General features: G+C 47.9%; 1 long non-coding RNA gene across 2 annotated transcripts in view; it reads left to right on the top strand.

Moving 5' to 3' along the window:
* LOC138356065 (uncharacterized) overlaps positions 1-23,189 on the top strand; it is a 280,831-nt gene that overhangs the window by 30,058 nt on the left and 227,584 nt on the right. Inside the window, exon 1 of one of the 2 annotated variants that reach the window (XR_011224161.1) lies at positions 17,449-17,848. The exons of the other annotated variant lie outside the window; for it this stretch is intronic. This is a non-coding gene — a long non-coding RNA (uncharacterized lncRNA). Of the gene's footprint in view, positions 1-17,448; positions 17,849-23,189 lie in introns of those variants that run through there. 2 annotated transcript variants of the gene reach the window in all.

Below are 23,189 nucleotides of genomic sequence, written 5' to 3'. Positions count from 1 at the left end.
GATTGTAATGTCCTTCAAATTGACCTAGATAAAATAAGCGCTTGCAGCGTCAAGTGGCAAATGGAATTCAATGTGAATAAATACCATGTTATGGAATGTGGAATCGGAGAAAATAGACCACACACAAGTTACAAATTATGTGGAAAGGAATTACAGAACTCTAATAAAGAAGGAGTCCAAGGAGTGGTTGAGGATAGTAAGCTGTCGCCAGAGGAACACATAAAGAACATTGTGAGAGGAGCGTGATGCCTCGCTTTCCAACTTTAGACTTACATTTAATTACCGTATATGGATGGTGAAATACTAAAGAAACTGTTCATAACTTTCGTGAGACCAAAATTAGAATATGCAGCAGTTGTATGGTGCCCAAACCTCAAGAAACACATCAATAAACTGGAAAAGGTGCAACGGCATGCAACAAAATGGCTTCCGGAACTGAAAAACAAAAGTTACGAGGAGAAACTAGAGGCGTTAAACATGCCAGAACTAGAAGATAGAAAAGAGGTGATATGACCACCACTTAAAAAATACTTAGAAGAATCGACCAAATTGGCAAAGGGGAATTCCCTGAAATCAGCAATATCACAAACAAGTGGACACAGATTCAAGCTAAGAAAACAGAGGTGCCGAAAAAAATATTAGAAAGTTTTCTTTTGCAGAGTGATAGACGGTTGGAACAAGTTAAGTGAGAAGGTGGTGGAGGCCAAGACCGTGAGTAGTTTTAAAGCATTATACGACAAAGAGTGCTGGGAAGACGGGACACCACGAGCGTAGCTCTCATCCTATAACTACACTTAGGTAATTACAAGTAGGTAATTACACACACAGCGTTCGAATCCCAAGCTTTTTGTGTGTGAACAAAATCTATGTGATGCTTAAAATACAATATAGAAAGGTTACAGTGTTAAATAATAGTTCTTTGTGGGCAGACAAGAGGGTATGAGATGTGAAGAGAGAATTTGGGGGTTGGGCAGAGGGGGTAAGGGAGATGGGGGAAAGGGGGGATGGGTAATGGGGAAGGGGGTAAGAGGGAGTGGGTAAGGGGCTCACAGTCAACCCTCATCATCATTCATTATTCAGCCTTTAATTTCTAGCCCCAAACACCCAATGAAAATTAAGTTTTTTGCAATGCGAATTAAATTTTGTTAACATATTTTTTGTTATACATTTAATATGTATTTTTATCCGCGTTTCCTTCACAAACTGGATCTTAGTGGAGTGTGAGACAAGGACTCCCTCGCGATGTGTTGTGGAGCCGCACACTCAGTGTGTAAACATGTATGTGTTTACTTCATCTCTTCTTCAGTGTTGGTGTGTTTGTTGAAGTTGTGTTCAGTGTTGTTGGTGTGTTTGTTGAAGTTGTGGTTTGAAGTTGTGTTACAGTGTGTTTGTTGAAGTTGTGTTACAGTGTTGTTGGTGTGTTTGTTGAAGTTGTGTTTCAGTGTTGTTGGTGGGTTTGTAAAGTTGCTGTATCAGTAATTGTTCAGAGAGCGTCGCTCTACCCTCCATCCCATTTTTACTCTAGGTCTGTAAATTGTAATTTAATGTCAAAGCTCTACCTATGGTGACTGTGTGGAGTATGATGACAGTGTGTAGTGTATGGTGTCGTGACCTGAGGGGGGTTAGGGCTTATGGAACCTCCACCTCCAGAGAGAGGTGTGGTTGTTGCAGGAGACAGTTACTAGCCCCAGGTGGACATCCCCCCCCCCACCACCAACACAACAGACACCGACCTGGCCAGCCACACCCCCGCTACCCTCACTCCACCAACAGTGAACACTGCAGTGCTTGTAGTGTACTCAGGAGACCACCCTATACACCTCTTGATCTGGGAGAGACCAAGAGGCGTACAGAGAGAAAAATAACAATAATATCATGATTAGAATTAAAATTATTATTATCAGATAATATAATGATCATGAAACCGAAGCGGTTTTTCACACAGTTCCCCCTCCCCCCCCCCACCGGCTCCATGGGGAGCCGGTCCCGGTCGGCCGAGCGGACAGCACGCGGGACTGGTGATCCTGTGGTCCTGGGTTCGATCCCAGGCGCCGGCGGGAAACAATGGGCAGAGTTTCTTTCACCCTATGCCCCTGTTACCTAGCAGTAAAATAGGTACCTGGGTGTTAGTCAGCTGTCACTGGCTGCCTCCTGGGGGTGGAGGTCTGGTCGAGGACCGGGCCGCGAGGACACTAAAAAAAAAAACGAAATCATCTCAAGATAATCTCAAGATAACCCCCCAGCACTGGGTCTCAGTCGTCCCACTACCTCTGACGCCACTCTTTCATACCGGGATCCTTGTGGGTGCACTAGTACTCCAGGTTGCAATTGTTTTGACCATGTCGTGGCGCAGTAGACTAGAGCGTGCATCTGGGAACACCCAACACATAGGTTCGAACCCCCATCACGGCTGCTGTGGATTTGTTCACTGATATATCACGATAATGTGATTTGTCTGTGTATGGCATTGTAATGCTTACCTAGTGGGCCAGAGCCGCACTAATAGGCCTAGTAAGCAAGGACCACATGCCTAATAGCCCGAGCGATTTAGTATGTTCTGAAATATAAATAACTCGAATTTTATTTAATTTAACAAGTTAATCTGATCTTTATATTATAAAAATATATTGGTTACATTTATTATCTTAATTGGGCTTTAGTTTACCTATGTTAGGCAGAATTAAAGAATGCTAGGCCAGGTTAGATTAGTTCAGATTAGATTAGGCCAGGTTAGATTAGTTCAGATTAGATTAGGCCAGGTTAGATTAGGCCAAGTTAGATTAGAACAGGTTGCTTACATTTTATTCAAATTCAAAAAGACAAACAGTCTTGTTCATAAAGATGAACATATCTATCAAACCACAAAGTAAAATCTTCACAAAGTTCATGTCAGGTTTGTAGTAATATAATTCACCTTGCTCATGTCAGTCATCTTAGTAGAGTCATTCACCTTAGTCATGTCAATCATCTCAAGAGTATCCTTCACATTATTCATGTCATTCATCTCGGTCGTCTCTACGTCTGCATAATATTATATATATATATATATATATATATATATATATATATATATATATATATATATATATATATATATATATATATATATATATATATATATATATATATCAGGCTAATTAAGTAGTCTCCTCCTGGTTGTTCAAGTAGGAGGGAGGGAGGAAAGGAGAGGGAGAGGAGAGAGAGAGTGAGAGAGGGAGAGAGAGGGAGAGGGAAGGAGGGTGGGAGGGTGGGAGAGGGAGGAGGAACAAGACCAGGGTTGCGGACGAGGCTGTTTAAAGAGGGCTCGTTAAAACATCTCGTTAACGCTTGGCGACCCTTCAGGTAGATGCGAACGTGATCCTTCTTTACGAGGTGATCCATGCTCATTGCCAGGGGTAGTGGGGCAGGTTATGGGGCAGGGGGAGTGGGGCAGGTTATGGGGCAGGGGGAGTGGGGCAGGTTATGGGGCAGGGGTAGTGGGGCAGGTTATGGGGCAGGGGGAGTGGGGCAGGTTATGGGGCAGGGGGAGTGGGGCAGGTTATGGGGCAGGGGTAGTGGGGCAGGTTATGGGGCAGCAGTAGTGGGGCAGGTTATGGGGCAGCAGTAGTGGGGCAGGTTATGGGGCAGGGGTAGTGGGGCAGGTTATGGGGCAGCAGTAGTGGGGCAGGTTATGGGGCAGCAGTAGTGGGGCAGGTTAGTGGGGCAGCAGTAGTGGGGCAGCAGTAGTGGGGCAGGTTATGGGGCAGCAGTAGTGGGGCAGGTTATGGGGCAGCAGTAGTGGGGCAGGTTATGGGGCAGCAGTAGTGGGGCAGGTTATGGGCAGGTTATGGGGCAGCAGTAGTGGGGCAGGTTATGGGGCAGCAGTAGTGGGGCAGGTTATGGGGCAGCAGTAGTGGGGCAGGTTATGGGGCAGGTTATGGGGCAGCAGTAGTGGGGCAGGTTATGGGGCAGCAGTAGTGGGAAGTGGACACAATGAGGAACAGAAGACTGAAAAGGATTGAAGCAGGAGGAATAGGGAGAGAGTGGAATGAGAGGGAGTGGGAGATGAGAGGGAGTGGGAGAGACGAGAGGGAGTGGGAGAGATGAGATGGAAGAAGTGAGGAGAGGCGAAAGAGAACTTGCTGGGGCTTTGAGAAAGGTTGAAAGAATAGTGGAGGAATATTATGGGAGGGAAGTGGAAGAGTTGAGAAGGCAGGAGAGGATTTATTATTATTAACATCTTTATTGACAAAATTAATTAAAATTTTGCCTAATCTGAGGATTTCAATTAAGTCTTATTAAAGTGAGGATAATGCTGGTATTCACTGTCACACAGGACAGAGGGTCATACACAAAACAATAGGTCTAAACTGTAGACTGAAGCATATATATATATATATATATATATATATATATATATATATATATATATATATATATATATATATATATATATATATCATAGTTACAATCAATGTTTTAATGTATGAATATGTGAAAACAACTTTCTATTGTACACTGCCACACAAGGGCAGGGATGGGTTCATAAGTGATGCAGCTTAGAAGTAATATAAATAAAACTGTTCTTCATTCTTTAAAATGGACAAGCAAATTTTGGATAAATTGTTAGGATGTCGTCCAGAGCACCTGAGTCAATGAAATAGTTACACAGTTGGTGGTACAATAGGCCAGGAGGTCTAAAGACTTACAGTTTCATATTCAACAATATAGTGTTCTAGTGAAGTGTATTAAAGGTTTATCACAGAGTTTACAATCTGAATATTGTGGTAGTGGCTCAGCCTCACTAACCTGCCAGATGTGTCTATAGCCAAGGCGTAATTACCACAATGACTACATCACAATTGCTGGTCCGGTTACTGTGCTGACCATACAAATACCTATTATTACAGAACTTGTCATAACTTTTAATACTGTAGCTTCAGGTCTCTGGGCATTTCTTAGTTCTTCTAAATCTGAATTATTTTCTTTAATTTGAATGTTTCTAATAATTGCATTAGACAGTCCAAAGTCATATTCAATGTTTTCTTTCCTACAAGCCTCATTGGCCAATCGATCTACAAAGTCATGTTTTCCAAGAGGAAAGGGGAAAATGAGGAGTGGTGGTAAAGGAGGGGCGAGGAATGGTGAGAGGGAGAGGTAAGGTAAGGTATATATGAGGGACAGGCAGACACAGGAGTGGTGGGAAGGGTGAAGGGCCGGGGCGTGCCCTTTCTACCTCCTGGCAACACCTTCAAGTACCTTTTTACGCAAGTGTTACTTGCTCGCGGTGGATGAATGGCTGCAGGAGCAGGAGGGGGAACTGAAGGCTAGGTAAGAGAGAGGAGGAAGAGGAAGGGAGGATAAAGAAGAAGAGTAAGAGAAGGAATAATGTAGAGGTGGAGGAAGAGACGAGGTGGATAAAGGAAGCAGTAGCAACATCATGAAATATGAAATAAAGATGAGTAAAGGAAGGATAAAGAAGCGTAGAGTGGACGCCGGTACAGAGAACTGAGAAGCAATAAAATATATCATAATACGAGGGGCCACATCGTGTCACTCATCGTCCCCATCGGTGTAATATTTCTCACTCCAGTGGGCGACCTTCCCTAGTTCCCCCAGCTGTCCCTACCAGACACTGACGTCCTTGTTCTTTTTCACCCCTAAACGTCCTTGTACGTTTAGGGGTGATCCTGGACGGTATAGGTTCGAATCCTGGCCGGGTCAAAGAGTTCTCAGTGATATATGGCTTGCGCGTTCATGCAGCTTTCTCATATATATATATATATATATATATATATATATATATATATATATATATATATATATATATATATATATATATATATATATATATATATATATATATATATATATATGATTTTTAACGGTCGGTTTGTTACTATTCACGAATGTGCGTTTTCTGGGAGGTGGTGGCTGCATGGAAAAGCATAGTCAGAGGACGGGTTCAATCCCAGATAAAGAGTTCTCCTTAGGTCATATTTTTTGGATAAGCTATGCAAGATTTGGCTGTGTTTCATTCAATAGTGTCCAGATACACAGCACAAGACAAATGTTGAACAATAATGTTACTATTACTACTACTACTACTACTACTACTACTACTACTACTACTACTACTACGTTACTACTACGTTACTACATCTTTCAATAACATACATATATGATAACAAAATATGTCTCGGTCGCATAACTGTAATCGATAAATGTAATCAATAAGCGGATTATTTAAGTATTATAAACCTTGAAATAAATGATAATAGTAAACAAAATTATTAATTGACTGCACTGGAGTCTCTGTTTTGATTATCTGTAATATAAAACACACATTCACACCCATTGACAAATTGTTACACAAATTTTTAATAAAAAACTGTTTGCATAGATAAGAGAGAACAATGATATATATATATTATTCATTCATTATAAAATGCCGTTCAATGCTTGAATAATTACTCTTTCATTTCTATTAACCAACAAAAAATCATAGAAACAACGACACTACATTCAAACTATTGAAATTCCGTAGGTTATAAAAATACATGAAAATAACACGCACGTATAAAACATTTATGAATTACCAGCAATTTTGTATTTTGATATCAAAATTCCTCTGAAGTCTGTTGCATTTAACAAAAAAATGATAGTGTATGTTCGTATAGCGTGAGCGCCAGACACAGAAATAAAGACAAATAGGGTTGGTCCATAACACAGGGCAGCCTGGGAGGTGCTGGTCTGTGTCGTGTGGGAGGACGCTGCCTTGTCTCCCATGTGTAGGGGGCACCCATGGTGGTATTATGCTCCCACGTACTCCCACTGTGCTGTGTTAGGATGAATAATAACAAAATAAAAGTCTCCTGGCATATATATTCAATAACCCCAGAGAAAGACACACGCAATTTTCAGTAAATAATAAAAAAACAACATATTTTTCACCCCCAAACAAAATTCCACCACAGTTTTAATAATGCAGTTATCGACACCCTTTTGTGGACATAACTACATTACCATCTGCTTTCCCTGCACCAGTAACCTGACGAGTTAAAGCCCAACTCTCACTCCATACAAGTTTCAGACCTGTCTAACACCAGTTGGGGTTACCAGGATAACCCAGGGCAGTTACGCAATGTCTCAATAACTTCTTGTCGTTAAATCATGAGTAAATAAATGCCCTCGCCGCTCAAGTTCACCAAAGATACACTTAAGCTTGTTAATCACTTAAACTTTATTAAGTTGCCAGCGTTGTAAAGTGATATTTGGACATGTCGTGATGCTCAGTTCCAGCCATCGACCACGCTACTCCGACCATAACCTGCCCGGGACCATAACACGCCAATGATATGGACTTAAATCTTCCAACGGAGGCGATGGAACGGAGGAGAGTCTGTCCAACTGGTAATGCAGTTAGGTGGATTTTGTCCAACGGGACGGTGTAGTTGGGTGGATTTTGTCCAACGGGACGGTGTAGTTGGGTGGATTTTGTCCAACGGGACGGTGTAGTTGGGTGGATTTTGTCCAACGGGACGGTGTAGTTGGGTGGATTTTGTCCAACGGGACGGTGTAGTTGGGTGGAGTTTGTCCAACGGGACGGTGTAGTTGGGTGGAGTTTGTCCAACGGGACGGTGTAGTTGGGTGAAGTTTGCCCAACGGGACGGTGTAGTTGGGTGAAGTTTGCCCAACGGGACGGTGTAGTTGGGTGGAGTTTGTCCAACGGGACGGTGTAGTTGGGTGAAGTTTGCCCAACGGGACGGTGTAGTTGGGTGGAGTTTGCCCAACGGGACGGTGTAGTTGGGTGAAGTTTGCCCAACGGGACGGTGTAGTTGGGTGAAGTTTGCCCAACGGGACGGTGTAGTTGGGTGGAGTTTGTCCAACGGGCAATGCAGTTTAGTGGAGTTTGTTTGATAACTTAAAACACCAGAATTGTGTTTTAAGTTATCTGCTGCTGCCGCTAGTTTGAAGTAAGTGATCTATCTCCTTTCTTGAAAATTGGTACCACAATAACAACCTTCCACGACTCTGTCACTCTGCCTGACTCTAATGATTTATTAAATATGGCAGACAATGGCTCACGAAGCTCCTCTTTGCATTCTTTAAGCACCCTGGCAAACACTTCGTCTGGCCTTGAGGATTTGTTTGGTTTGAGTTTCACTATTTGTTTAATAACCTCCTCCCTTGTAACTGCTAAACTAGTCAACCTGTCCTCTTCCTCACCCAGATAGACTTGTTCGGCTGAAGGCATAATGTTAAGTTCCTCTTTAGTAAATACAGAAATAAAATATTTATTAAATATACTACTCATCTCTTCGTCATTATCAATTATCTGACCTGTCTCAGTTTTTAATGGACCTATCCTTTCCCTAATATTTGTTCGATATAACTGAAAAAAAAACTTTAGGATTTGTCTTTGCTTGGCCTGCTATTCAAACTTCAGTTTCTTTTTGCCCTCCTTATCTCTTTTTTAACCTTTCTAACTAGTTGGACGAATTCCTGTTCTAAACTGACTTCCACATTCCTAATCCTTTTGTACCACGCTCTCTTTCTACCTATAAGGTTCTTCAGATTTTTTGTTATCCATTTCGGGTCATTAGTAATCGATCTATTCAATTTGTATGGTATACTACGTTCCTGTGCTTTGCTTAGAATATTTTTAAATAAGTTATATTTTGAATTCACATCGAAATCCCTTTTTCCATCACTCATGGCTGGGTTCACGTCTCGCTCCAAGACCGGCCCACGCCCCCATGCCCAGGACTTTCTATTCTGTTTCATCCAAACAATTTCTTAGGCTATTAAAATCAGCTTTTCGAAAATCTGGCACTTTAACAGAATTTTTCCTTACAAATCTATTCCATTCTATGCTAAATCTGATTTCTTTGTGATCACTGTTCTCTAGCTCACTCCCTATGTCATTAATTTGTGTTTCCCCTGTTAGTTAACACTAAGCCTAAAATATTATTTTCCCCGCGTTGGTTCCTTAATGTGTTGCGTAAGAAAGCAATCATCAATTAATTCTAGCAAATCTTCTGCTTCATTATTCCCTGTTCTGTTAAACCAGTTTATGCCTCTAAAATTAGTCACCCATGACACAAATACTATTAGACTTAGATGCTCTAGATATTTCATCCCATAGGTGCTTTACTTCCATTTTGTCTAAGTTTGGTGGCCTGAATATAACCCCTATTATAATATTATTTACTTTTTCGTTTAACTCAAGCCAAATAGTTTCTGTATGTGGCTCAGTTTTGATTCCCTCTTTGAGACTACATTTCAAATTGTCCCTAACATATATGGCTACTCCCCCTCCTCGTCTAATATATTTATCTGTGTGAAATAGTTTAAATCCATTTATTTGATATTCAGTTAATAGTTCTCTATTTTCTACATTCATCCACGTTTCGGTAAGTGCAATAATCTATATTTTTTTCTGTGCAGACAAGAGCATTTAAATCGTTTATTTTGTTTCTTAGACTCCTACTGTTAGTGTAATATACCCTAAGTGTATTGTTATTATGAGGCCCTTCTCTTTCCCTGATCATTTTGCCAATTTGTTTTCCCCACAAACACATACTTTTATTACCTCCTTTCTCCATATCAATTCCCATTCCGCTGTCTACTAACAGTTTAAACCCAAACAAACCCCTCCAACCACTGGTTCCAACGAGTTGGCAACAGCAACAACCCCAGCCCTCGATAGATGCACTCCATCCCGAGCATACATGTCATTCCTTCCATAGAAGTTTTCCCAGTTATCTATGAACGATATTGCATTTGATTTGCAATATTTGTCCAGTCGGCAATTGGCACCAAGTGCCCTCGGCAACCATTCATTTCCAACTCACTTTCTTGGAAGAATGCCACATATGATCGGGATTCCTCCCTTGCTCCTAACTAATTCTGACTGTCTTAAATCTCTGTATCAGTTCCTCACGCCTAACTCGTCCAACATCATTTCCACCGGCACTAATACAAATAATGTGTTTGTTCCCGTTTCCAGCCATAATATCGTCTATGTTGTTAACAATATCACTAATCCCTGCTCACGGATACCAAACCTTTAACCTGTTCCCACTATCTCTGGCACAAAAGGTTCTATCCAAATACCTCACCTGGGAATCTCCCACAACCAAAATTCGCTTAGGTACTTCCTTTACTTTCTGAGCACCTTGAGCGACCTGCGCTCCTTTCCAGCCAGTTCCAGTCCGGAACGGACTGGACCATCAACCAGTGTGACAGATTTACCTAGCTGCCTCTCATGTAATGACAGTTTTCACATAAGAGACTGATCTGTCGAATTGGGAGGGAGCGGTACATGGGGGCAGTAAGACATGGCTCGGCTCGGCACTGGTGACGGTGATGACAAATGGCGGATATTAGAAATAGCTGACGTGAGAAATGGTTAAGGAGCGAATTGGTGGTGTTAAGTGATGAAGGGAGAAAATATTTTGGAGATGAGAAATTACATAGGAATTTGTAGAAATAAACTTGTTTGGTAACAAAAGCTTGATTATATCTAGAGCAACAATGGTGAAAGACTTGGATAGATGGTAGAGACAGAGAGAAGAAGAACAGTGAGAGACTTAATGGATAGTTGGTAGAGACAGAGAGGACAGAGTACTTAACAACATTGACAGAAATGTTCAATGGTTGATTAAGAACATGTCAAAACCTATTGTAGTAAGATGTATCATCACTCCAATATATAGGTGTAAGTTTACAAGTCGGAGGTGAGGAACTAGAGTTGGAGAGAACCAGCCAGTAGTGTGAAGGGAGGAGAGAGCCAGCCAGTAGTGTGAAGGGAGGAGAGAGCCAGCCAGTAGTGTGAAGGGAGGAGAGAGCCAGCCAGTAGTGTGAAGGGAGGAGAGAGCCACCCCAGCATTGTGAAGGGAGGAGAGAGCCAGCCAGTAGTGTGAAGGGAGGAGAGAGCCAGCCAGCAGTGTGAAGGGAGGAGAGAACCAGCCAGTAGTGTGAAGGGAGGAGAGAGCCAGCCAGTAGTGTGAAGGGAGGAGAGAGCCACCCCAGCAGTGTGAAGGGAGGAGAGAGCCAGCCAGTAGTGTGAAGGGAGGAGAGAGCCAGCCAGCAGTGTGAAGGGAGGAGAGAACCAGCCAGTAGTGTGAAGGGAGGAGAGAGCCAGCCAGTAGTGTGAAGGGAGGAGAGAGCCAGCCAGTAGTGTGAAGGGAGGAGAGAGCCACCCCAGCAGTGTGAAGGGAGGAGAGAGCCAGCCAGTAGTGTGAAGGGAGGAGAGAGCCAGCCAGCAGTGTGAAGGGAGGAGAGAACCAGCCAGTAGTGTGAAGGGAGGAGAGAGCCAGCCAGTAGTGTGAAGGGAGGAGAGAGCCAGCCAGCAGTGTGAAGGGAGGAGAGAACCAGCCAGTAGTGTGAAGGGAGGAGAGAGCCAGCCAGCAGTGTGAAGGGAGGAGAGAGCCAGCCAGTAGTGTGAAGGGAGGAGAGAGCCAGCCAGTAGTGTGAAGGGAGGAGAGAGCCACCCCAGCAGTGTGGCGGGAGGAGAGAGCCACCCCAGCAGTGTAAAGGGAGGAGAGAGCCACCCCAGCAGTGTGAAGGGAGGAGAGAGCCACCCCAGCAGTGTGAAGGGAGGAGAGAGCCACCCCAGCAGTGTGAAGGGAGGAGAGAGCCACCCCAGCAGTGTGACGGGAGGAGAGAGCCACCCCAGCAGTGTGAAGGGAGGAGAGAGCCACCCCAGCAGTGTGAAGGGAGGAGAGAGCCACCCCAGCAGTGTGAAGGGAGGAGAGAGCCACCCCAGCAGTGTGGCGGGAGAAGAGAGCCACCCCAGCAGTGTGAAGGGAGGAGAGAGCCAGCCAGCAGTGTGAAGGGAGGAGAGAGCCACCCCAGCAGTGTGGCGGGAGAAGAGAGCCACCCCAGCAGTGTGAAGGGAGGAGAGAGCCAGCCAGCAGTGTGAAGGGAGGAGAGAGCCACCCCAGCAGTGTGAAGGGAGGAGAGAGCCACCCCAGCAGTGTGAAGGGAGGAGAGAGCCACCCCAGCAGTGTGAAGGGAGGAGAGAGCCACCCCAGCAGTGTGAAGGGAGGAGAGAGCCACCCCAGTAACCAAGAGGTCGGGTAATGCTTGTCGTCAGGCGTGCCTGGGCTGCTCTGCATTATTCATAGCCTCACGTATACTGTGTTAAGGCACAATATCTGATTACTCTTGCTAAAACATTGTCCTGCTTTATCACCGCTTTATAGATGTGTGTGTGTGTGTGTGTGTGTGTGTGTGTGTTTGTGTGTTTGTGTGTGTGTGTGTGTGTGTGTGTGTGTGTGTGTGTGTGTGTGTGTGTGTGTGTGAGTGAGTGCCTCTGTCTTTCCTGCCTTCCTTGCTACTTTACAAATTACTGTATAATTGCCTTGCATTTATCAGCGTTGAAATCTGGTAGCCATTTATTCGACCATCCTAATACCTATTTAGATCTAGGTAAACAGAGACAACACGTGAAAGAAACTCCCCGTTTCATTCTGGCTCGACAAAGAATCGAACCCGGGACTGTGGACTGTGAATCCCGAACGCTGTCAGGTCGGCCGCGAGATCCTGTGTGTGTGTGTGAGATTGTCTTTCTTTGTGTCTGTGTTTCCCCGGACTTGTCCTCCTGTGTGCGGCATCAACAGGTGAGCCACAGGTGGCCGCCATCATCACACCTGGACTCCCGCCAATTTCCCGTCAAACGAACAAACTTCGCGATGGAGGAAGACGTAGCTTGGTGTGGTAGAGGAGCAGTAGGGGGCTTTTGGAGAAAGGTGCTGTTGTGGGGAGCAGGTAGTACTTTTTATATAGAAAATAATGGATGGGAAGGATTTGCAGGATTTCTATTTAATGGTAGAGGAATTTATTTAAGGGAATATGGCGTATTTTCCACGCAGAGTAAATGGCAAGGGGGTAATAGTTGGTGTTGTAGGGGTGTTGAGTTTGATGGCGATGGGACTTAAGGGAAGGTGTGCACCGCTGCACCCCTTTCTCGCCAGCGTTCCCAACGTCAAGAAAGGGTCATACTAAAGTGCCCTAACCTAACCGAATAAATGTTACCAGAGGACCCACGAACAGAAAATGAGACACTGTCAATTTCGCGTGCCGCTACAATTTTCTTGTACACCATTTTTTGGCCTTGGACAAAGTGTGACCTTGGACAAAGTGTGACCTTGGACAAAGTGTGACCATGGACAAAGTGTGACCATGGACAAAGTGTGACCATGGACAAAGTGTGACCATGGACAAAGTGTGACCTTGGACAAAGTGTGACCTTGGACAAAGTGTGACCATGGACAAAGTGTGACCTTGGACAAAGTGTGACCTTGTACAAAGTGTGGCCTTGGACAAAGTGTGACCTTGTACAAAGTGTGGCCTTGGACAAAGTGTGGCCTTGGACAAAGTGTGACCTTGTACAAAGTGTGGCCTTGGACAAAGTGTGACCATGGACAAAGTGTGACCATGGACAAAGTGTGACCTTGGACAAAGTGTGACCATGGACAAAGTGTGACCTTGGACAAAGTGTGACCTTGGACAAAGTGTGACCATGGACAAAGTGTGACCTTGGACAAAGTGTGACCTTGTACAAAGTGTGGCCTTGGACAAAGTGTGACCTTGTACAAAGTGTGGCCTTGGACAAAGTGTGACCATGGACAAAGTGTGACCATGGACAAAGTGTGGCCTTGGACAAAGTGTGGCCTTGGGTGTAGTGGGTGTGTCACCCTGGGAGTGTCTCCTGGTGTTGATGTGTGGGGTGGGAGTAGTGGTTGTGTCACCCTGGGAGTCTCTCCCAGTAATGTTGCTTCCAATCTCTCACATATTTCCTGATCGAATCAAGTACTTTCCCATTACGCTATCAGTATTGTCAACCAATTATAACAGCGTTACATGGTTGTGATGCAAGACTTTACTGCGGTGTAGGAAGGTGCAGTGTAGCCCTTGGGCCACAGCACCACTGTACGGCTGTGGCCGGCACCTTACTACCTCGTAACGAACTCTCAAATGAACACATTCTTCGTCCACAGTATCGAGGACACTCCGTTATCCTCACCATAAAGGGTGGTGACGATATCCATCATCTTCGTCATCATCTTCATCATCATTGTCATCATCATCATCCTCATCATTATCATCATCATCATCATAGAACGATAATAGGAGGTAACCAAGACACTGCAAGCTCACCTTCACTAGAAATCAAGTTGTCACTCAACCCTGAGGAGTCAAGAATATGGTTGACAGTGTACGGCCAACCCTGAGGAGTCAAGAATATGGTTGACAGTGTACGGCCAACCCTGAGGAGTCAAGAATATGGTTGACAGTGTACGGCCAACCCTGAGGAGTCAAGAATATGGTTGACATTTGAAGAGTATTCCATCACTAAGTCCACTTCCTGTGTCATAAATTACTGCAGGAAGACATCTATCTTCACGACACAGTTCGAATATTAAGAGTATCATAGTTTTGCTCTTTGTCTTCAAAGAGCGTCGTCTAAGAGTTAGTGAAAGTGAGTTTAGACACAGCACACGGAGCCAAGGAGAGTGACCGTCCAATATGGCCTAACTCTCTGGCCCTGATATTACCGTCCAATATGGCCTAACTCCCTGGCCCTGAAATTATTACCGTCCAATATGGCCTAACTCCCTGGCTCTGAAACTACCGTCCAATATGGCCTAACTCTCTGACCCTGAAACTACCGTCCAATATGGCCTAACTCTCTGACCCTGAAACTACCGTCCAATATGGCCTAACTCTCTGACCCTGAAACTACCGTCCAATATGGCCTAACTCTCTGACCCTGAAACTACCGTCCAATATGGCCTAACTCTCTGACCCTGAAACTACCGTCCAATATGGCCTAACTCTCTGACCCTGAAACTACCATCTAACAATACAGCTTCACTCCGTCTCTTCCTTATCGATTTTTTCTTTAATTTGCCCAAACGTTGCCGTAACCTGCAGGGTGATGATCTCCAGTGTTCTTCACCTTGGGACTTGGGGGAGATTACCAGACTTTATTTATAGTGATTTAAAGAGTTTTATTGATGAGTCTGACTGGTCCATGCTTAGGTGTGTCGTGGTCCAGGCTGGTAGTGTGGCCAGTACTGGTAGTTGTGATGGTCCAGGCTGGTAGTGTGGCCAGTACTGGTAGTTGTGGTGGTCCAGGCTGGTAGTGTGGCCAGTACTGGTAGTTGTGGTGGTCCAGGCTGGTAGTGTGGCCAGTACTGGTAGTTGTGGTGGTCCAGGCTGGTAGTGTGGCCAGTACTGGTAGTTGTGATGGTCCAGGCTGGTAGTGTGGCCAGTACTGGTAGTTGTGGTGGTCCAGGCTGGTAGTGTGGCCAGTACTGGTAGTTGTGGTGGTCCAGGCTGGTAGTGTGGCCAGTACTGGTAGTTGTGGTGGTCCAGGCTGGTAGTGTGGCCAGTACTGGTAGTTGTGGTGGTCCAGGCTGGTAGTGTGGCCAGTACTGGTAGTTGTGGTGGTCCAGGCTGGTAGTGTGGCCAGTACTGGTAGTTGTGGTGGTCCAGGCTGGTAGTGTGGCCAGTACTGGTAGTTGTGGTGGTCCAGGCTGGTAGTGTGGCCAGTACTGGTAGTTGTGGTGGTCCAGGCTAGTAGTGTGGCCAGTACTGGTAGTTGTGGTGGTCCAGGCTGGTAGTGTGGCCAGTACTGGTAGTTGTGGTGGTCCAGGCTGGTAGTGTGGCCAGTACTGGTAGTTGTGATGGTCCAGGCTGGTAGTGTGGCCAGTACTGGTAGTTGTGGTGGTCCAGGCTGGTAGTGTGGCCAGTACTGGTAGTTGTGATGGTCCAGGCTGGTAGTGTGGCCAGTACTGGTAGTTGTGGTGGTCATCCCTGGAGGAGAGAAGAAACAGAGGGGACGTGATAGCAACATACAAGATACTGAGAGGAATTGGCAAGGCGGACAAGGAGCGCGTCTTCAGAGTGAGAGAGCCAGCGGGGTGAGAGGACACACGTGGACGCTGCAGAACATGTGTGAGTGTTGGACATGGAAGGAACGTGTCGGTCGCTCTATGAATGGTCAGTGAAGAATGGTGACGGTTAAGGATTGATTGATTGACCAATCCACACACTAGAAAATGAAGGGACGACGACGTTTCGGTCCGTCCTGGACCATTCCCAAGTAGATTGTGTGCCACAATTGACGGACCGAAACGTCGTCGTCCCTTCACCTTCTAGTGTGTGGTCTGGTCAACATACTTCAGCCACGTTATTGTGACTCATCGCCTGCAGTGCTTATGATTGTTTAAAGTGCCGTCACTTTAGCTTTAAATAATGAATTGTGTATTAGATGCCGCCAGTTCGGTCTAAGCTCTTGGGCTCCCGCTGCTGGACCACACTGCCACACTCTCAACATAAATTACACAAGGCATATAAACATACGCTGATGTTTATATTCACCACTGCCTGCATTTATGCAGATCAACATGTATTGAGAGGTGAATGATCTTAAAAAGACTTGTGGCCGACGGCAGCTACCTCAGCTTAGCTTACAAGCTGACGGGTCATCTTGAGGTTATCTTGAGATGATTTCCGGGCTTTAGTGTCCCCGCGGCCCGGTCCTCGACCAGGCCTCCACCCCCAGGAAGCAGCCCGTGACAGCTGACTAACACCCAAGTACCTATTTTACTGCTAGGTAACAGGGTGGTGAAAGAAACTCTGCCCATTGTTTCTCGCCGGCACCTGGGATCGAACCCAGGACCACAGGATCACAAGTCCAGCGTGCTGTCCGCTCGGCCGACCGGCTCCCAGGTCATGTGGGACAAGAAGCCCGCCATCTTTCCTGACCAATACCTGGGCCACGTTCCCTACCCCGCGACCCCTGCCTCACCTCACATTACTTCACATAAACAAATACTAAGGTACACCACAGTTTACAGGCCCCCCCCCCCCGCCAGCACCTCCTCCACACACAATCTGGTGGACCGGACCATTAGGTCCCGCCGCCCTCTCCTTGTTCCAGGTCCTGCGGGACTTAACCCTGGCCTTAAATCACCCATCAATTACCTGGTTGGTGTGTCGGGGTGTGCAGGAGGACACCACTACGGCTGATTGTGCACGGGCACGGTGTGAGTGTCTGTGTGTGAGGGGCAGGGGGGAGGAGAGTGCGTGTGAGCATGAGAGAGAGTGCGTGCGAGGGGTGAGAGAGAGAGAGAGAGTGCGTGCGAGGGGTGAGAGAGAGAGAGAGAGTGCGTGCGAGGGGTGAGAGAGAGTGCGTGCGAGGGGTGAGAGAGAGAGAGAGAGAGAGAGAGAGAGTGCGTGCGAGGGGTGAGAGAGAGAGAGAGAGAGAGAGAGAGAGAGAGAGAGAGAGAGAGAGAGAGAGAGAGAGAGAGAGAGAGAGAGAGAGAGAGAGAGAGAGAGAGAGAGTGCGTGCGAGGGGTGAGAGAGAGAGAGTGCGTGCAAGCGTGCGTGGCTGAGGGCAGGAAGAGCCCGAGTGAGCAAGCGGTGCCAGACGTCAGTGTGGGCCTGGAGCTGGCCGTGAGAAGTGTGGTGCCGGGGAGACCAAGCAGCAGTTGTCGTACTGCACCCTACCCCTTCCTCGAACTCATTCTAACATTTCCCCAATCTCTCGTTTTTCCCTGCAACTCTAAAACAAATCTTATCTTTAAGATATCCTGATACACAAATGGAATATATATAAACGCAGCTGGTATCTAATTGCCTTAACATATCACAAACGAACTACAATGATGAAAAAAAGAGCTTCCAAATCAAAACAAATTACAGAAAACTGAAACTATACAAGAGTAAACTTGCCGGGTTGTTAAGAGTTGTCAGTGAAGGGAACACACGGTTGGCGGAGGATTGTGAGGCGGTGGAGACGCCGTTGTGACTCCCCCCAGAGCAACAGGTCCTCTGCCAGCTCCATCAGGTAGGCAGGCGGGCCGCCACCATACATCACCCTGGCTGCCACTTACCCACCATGGACCTAATAGTGGTAATGGTGCTACTCTCTGTCGCTGGCTATAGTGCCACTCTCTCCCCCATCCTCCACCACCTTGCTCTGGTCTGTGAGGGAGAGGGTTTGGTCTGTGAGGGAGAGGGGGGCCTGTGTTTGGTCTGTGAGGGAGAGGGGGCTGTGTTTGGTCTGTGAGGGAGAGGGGGGCCTGTGTTTGGTCTGTGAGGGAGAGGGGGCTGTGTTTGGTCTGTGAGGGAGAGGGGGGCCTGTGTTTGGTCTGTGAGGGAGAGGGGGCTGTGTTTGGTCTGTGAGGGAGAGGGGGCTGTGTTTGGTCTGTGGGGGAGAGGGGGCTGTGTTTGGTCTGTGGGGGAGAGGGGATGTGTTTGGTCTGTGAGGGAGAGGGACTGTGTTTGGTCTGTGAGGGAGAGGGGGGCCTGTGTTTGGTCTGTGAGGGAGAGGGGGCTGTGTTTGGTCTGTGAGGGAGAGGGGGGCCTGTGTTTGGTCTGTGAGGGAGAGGGGGCTGTGTTTGGTCTGTGAGGGAGAGGGGGCTGTGTTTGGTCTGTGGGGGAGAGGGGGCTGTGTTTGGTCTGTGGGGGAGAGGGGATGTGTTTGGTCTGTGAGGGAGAGGGGGCTGTGTTTGGTCTGTGAGGGAGAGGGGGGCCTGTGTTTGGTCTGTGGGGGAGAGGGGGCTGTGTTTGGTCTGTGGGGGAGAGGGGGCTGTGTTTGGTCTGTGAGGGAGAGGGGGCTGTGTTTGGTCTGTGGGGGAGAGGGGGCTGTGTTTGGTCTGTGAGGGAGAGGGGGCCTGTGTTTGGTCTGTGAGGGAGAGGGGGCTGTGTTTGGTCTGTGAGGGAGAGGGGGCTGTGTTTGGTCTGTGAGGGAGAGGGGCTGTGTTTGGTCTGTGAGGGAGAGGGGCTGTGTTTGGTCTGTGAGGGAGAGGGGCTGTGTCTGGTCTGTGGGGGAGAGGGGGCCTGTGTTTGGTCTGTGAGGGAGAGGGGCTGTGTTTGGTCTGTGAGGGAGAGGGGGCTGTGTTTGGTCTGTGAGGGAGAGGGGGCTGTGTTTGGTCTGTGAGGGAGAGGGGGCTGTGTCTGGTCTGTGAGGGAGAGGGGGCCTGTGTTTGGTCTGTGAGGGAGAGGGGCTGTGTTTGGTCTGTGGGGGAGAGGGGGGCCTGTGTTTGGTCTGTGAGGGAGAGGGGCTGTGTCTGGTCTGTGGGGGAGAGGGGGGCCTGTGTTTGGTCTGTGAGGGAGAGGGGCTGTGTTTGGTCTGTGAGGGAGAGGGGCTGTGTTTGGTCTGTGAGGGAGAGGGGCTGTGTTTGGTCTGTGAGGGAGAGGGGATGTGTTTGGTCTGTGAGGGAGAGGGGGCTGTGTCTGGTCTGTGAGGGAGAGGGGGCCTGTGTTTGGTCTGTGAGGGAGAGGGGCTGTGTTTGGTCTGTGGGGGAGAGGGGGGCCTGTGTTTGGTCTGTGAGGGAGAGGGGCTGTGTCTGGTCTGTGAGGGAGAGGGGGCTGTGTTTGGTCTGTGGGGGAGAGGGGGGCCTGTGTTTGGTCTGTGAGGGAGAGGGGCTGTGTTTGGTCTGTGAGGGAGAGGGGCTGTGTTTGGTCTGTGAGGGAGAGGGGCTGTGTTTGGTCTGTGAGGGAGAGGGGCTGTGTTTGGTCTGTGAGGGAGAGGGGCTGTGTTTGGTCTGTGAGGGAGAGGGGCTGTGTTTGGTCTGTGAGGGAGAGGGGCTGTGTTTGGTCTGTGAGGGAGAGGGGCTGTGTTTGGTCTGTGAGGGAGAGGGGCTGTGTTTGGTCTGTGAGGGAGAGGGGCTGTGTTTGGTCTGTGAGGGAGAGGGCCTGTGTTTGGTCTGTGAGGGAGAGGGGCTGTGTTTGGTCTGTGAGGGAGAGGGGCTGTGTTTGGTCTGTGAGGGAGAGGGGCTGTGTTTGGTCTGTGAGGGAGAGGGGCTGTGTTTGGTCTGTGAGGGAGAGGGGCTGTGTCTGGTCTGTGATGGAGAGGGGGCCTGTGTTTGGTCTGTGAGGGAGAGGGGGATGTGTCTGGTCTGTGAGGGAGAGGGGCTGTGTTTGGTCTGTGAGGGAGAGGGGCTGTGTTTGGTCTGTGAGGGAGAGGGGGCTGTGTTTGGTCTGTGAGGGAGAGGGGGGCCTGTGTTTGGTCTGTGAGGGAGAGGGGCTGTGTTTGGTCTGTGAGGGAGAGGGGCTGTGTTTGGTCTGTGAGGGAGAGGGGGCTGTGTTTGGTCTGTGAGGGAGAGGGGGGCCTGTGTTTGGTCTGTGAGGGAGAGGGGCTGTGTTTGGTCTGTGAGGGAGAGGGGCTGTGTTTGGTCTGTGAGGGAGAGGGGCTGTGTCTGGTCTGTGAGGGAGAGGGGGGCCTGTGTTTGGTCTGTGAGGGAGAGGGGCTGTGTTTGGTCTGTGAGGGAGAGGGGCTGTGTTTGGTCTGTGAGGGACAGGGGGCTGTGTCTGGTCTGTGAGGGAGAGGGGGGCTGTGTTTGGTCTGTGAGGGAGAGGGGCTGTGTTTGGTCTGTGAGGGAGAGGGGGCTGTGTCTGGTCTGTGAGGGAGAGAGGAGCTGTGTTTGGTCTGTGAGGGAGAGGGGGCTGTGTCTGGTCTGTGAGGGAGAGGGGGCTGTGTCTGGTCTGTGAGGGAGAGAGGAGCTGTGTTTGGTCTGTGGGGGAGAGGGGACTGTGTTTGGTCTGTGAGGGAGAGGGGGCTGTGTTTGGTCTGTGAGGGAGAGAGGAGCTGTGTTTGGTCTGTGAGGGAGAGGGGGCTGTGTCTGGTCTGTGAGGGAGAGGGGACTGTGTCTGGTCTGTGAGGGAGAGGGGGCTGTGTCTGGTCTGTGAGGGAGAGGGGGCTGTGTTTGGTCTGTGAGGGAGAGGGGGCTGTGTTTGGTCTGTGAGGGAGAGAGGAGCTGTGTTTGGTCTGTGAGGGAGAGGGGGCTGTGTTTGGTCTGTGAGGGAGAGGGGACTGTGTCTGGTCTGTGAGGGAGAGGGGGCTGTGTCTGGTCTGTGAGGGAGAGGGGACTGTGTCTGGTCTGTGAGGGAGAGGGGGCTGTGTCTGGTCTGTGAGGGAGAGGGGGCTGTGTTTGGTCTGTGAGGGAGAGGGGCTGTGTTTGGTCTGTGAGGGAGAGGGGCTGTGTTTGGTCTGTGAGGGAGAGGGGGGCTGTGCTCGGGCTACGACACAGCAACCTGTCCTCCTATAAAGCACGTCGCTTTTCGCTCGTATGCGTTACACAAGTCCAAAAATCGCCGTACTAGAAAACGTAAGCGGCTCGCGAAAGTGTCGTACTGTCCCGTTTTCTGTTTTGGGTCCTCTGGTAGGTTAGGAGAGGACGTGCCAGGCGTTCCTCCCGCCCCCAGAACTGCTTGACAAGGATAGCCTCCTCGGAGCTCTACTGCAAAGTTATTATGAATGTGTGCAATTTCTAGCTACCTGCAGATGGCGTTATGAAACTTTCCTTAACGTTCTTTCCACTTGTGTTGATGTGTCCCCTTTTGTCGCGTCTCTCAGTGTTCAGTTTCTCTCTCTCTCTTTGATACGTCTCTTCACGTGGAGACATCACACCTCTGCTACATATTTAATATTTGTATGCAAATAGTTGTATGTAAAATAGTTGTACAGTAATGAAACCAAAATAATATTATCCACCACAATGTTATCCACCAGTGTTATCCACTGCAATGTTATCCACCACAATGTTAGCCACCACAGTGTTATCCACCAGTGTTATCCACCACAATGTTATCCACCAGTGTTATCCACCACAATGTTATCCACCAGTGTTATCCACTGCAATGTTATCCACCACAATGTTAGCCACCACAGTGTTATCCACCAGTGTTATCCACCACAATGTTATTCACGAGTGTTATCCACCAATGTTATCCACCAGTGTTATCCACCACAAAGTAAAATATATCAAGTGAGGTAACGCTTGAAGACCACATGCACCAAGCCAGAGAATAGGCTACAAAACAAGACAGAAACTTACATAACGTTACTCATATATATCAATACATATGTAAATTAAACACACATAATATGTATGTGTATGTGAAATCTGTATGTGAAAATCCTACAGAAGGCTCCAATGGGCTGTACCCAGTAATACATGTTGAAATGAGTCTTGTATAAGTTGTGTGATCATCCTCACTCTCTCCACTGCACTTTGAAGTAACTTTCCAACTTAAGGCAACTTAGTGACATTCTCTCAGGTATTTGCATAGTCTTTTGTGTGGTTACTGAGTCGTACTTAGCCAGTGTGTGGTGCTTCTGGGAGTAGCTTACTGTTATGATCTCAGCCTGCAGGAGAAACGAGTCTCCCTCCTTGAGAGTTATTCAGCAAGCCTGACCTAACTAGAAGGTCTAGCAAGTATTGAGGTGATAACGCATATGTAAAATAGTTGGTTGGATATGTGTAACAGTTTGAGATTATGGGCAATGCAGAAGAAAATAGATAAATGACTGGCTAGGAGATGTGGACATTTTGCTGGAGGCTTGAGGCTCGCTTCTGGAGGACCTTGACCTCACTTGAATGCCAGACATCGCAGGGGGAAGCCGCGCTCCGTTGAGCTCCCGTCAGAAGGGAACCCCTAGTGATATATCTCTAAGAGAAGAGAAGTGTGCAGACGTGCCAGCTGTGGAATCGAGCTGGGGACGTGTGGTCTCAAGTCGTGGACGATAATTAGTGAATATTAAGCCGCCCGGAGGCATTATTGTGGGCTGTGTGGAGCGCCCTGACCAGACGCCGTCAGAGGAAAAGCGCCCTCGACCAGTTAATCTGTGGTAAGCACGATATACGCCAGTTCATAGTGATTGCATTGTAGTTGGTCGTGTGCCCAGCGACAGTAGCGATGTTTATTTATAAGTTAGACATGTTTTAATAAGGCAGAAGGCCTGAAATAGGAGAGTGAAGAGGGAGGAACACGGAGCGACGTCCGTCCTCTCTGAGCGCTGGCGGACGACTGAGGGAGCCTGGCTCCGGATGGAGGAAGACCCTCCCAGCGAGTGAGGACGCCGCCACCAGGCGAGGTGGAGTATGGACCCGCCCAAAACGGGGGAGTCCACTCTCACTGTATGTAGAGAACAGATAGAGGTTTGAGGCAAACATATTGTGTGAATATTTTTTGTTTATGTGTTAAAGGGGAACATTTTATTGGAGTGTCGATGGGTTGCAGGTTTGTCTTTTGGGGAAGAAGTTGCTGAGAACTTCGAAGCCAGCAGATGAAGTAGCTGATGAGACTCCAAGGTAGTGGAGCAGAGGACCTCGAGCTGTGAGGAGAAGCAGCAGTGAAGAGGAGTGTCACGTGCTTCTGTAGAGGTGGTGAAGCACCATAGT

This window comes from Procambarus clarkii, chromosome 70 (genome assembly GCF_040958095.1).
Source record: "Procambarus clarkii isolate CNS0578487 chromosome 70, FALCON_Pclarkii_2.0, whole genome shotgun sequence".
Taxonomy (NCBI): domain Eukaryota; kingdom Metazoa; phylum Arthropoda; class Malacostraca; order Decapoda; family Cambaridae; genus Procambarus; species Procambarus clarkii.
Note: the sequence above shows the minus strand (reverse complement) of the source record. Positions and strands in the feature narration are given on the sequence as shown.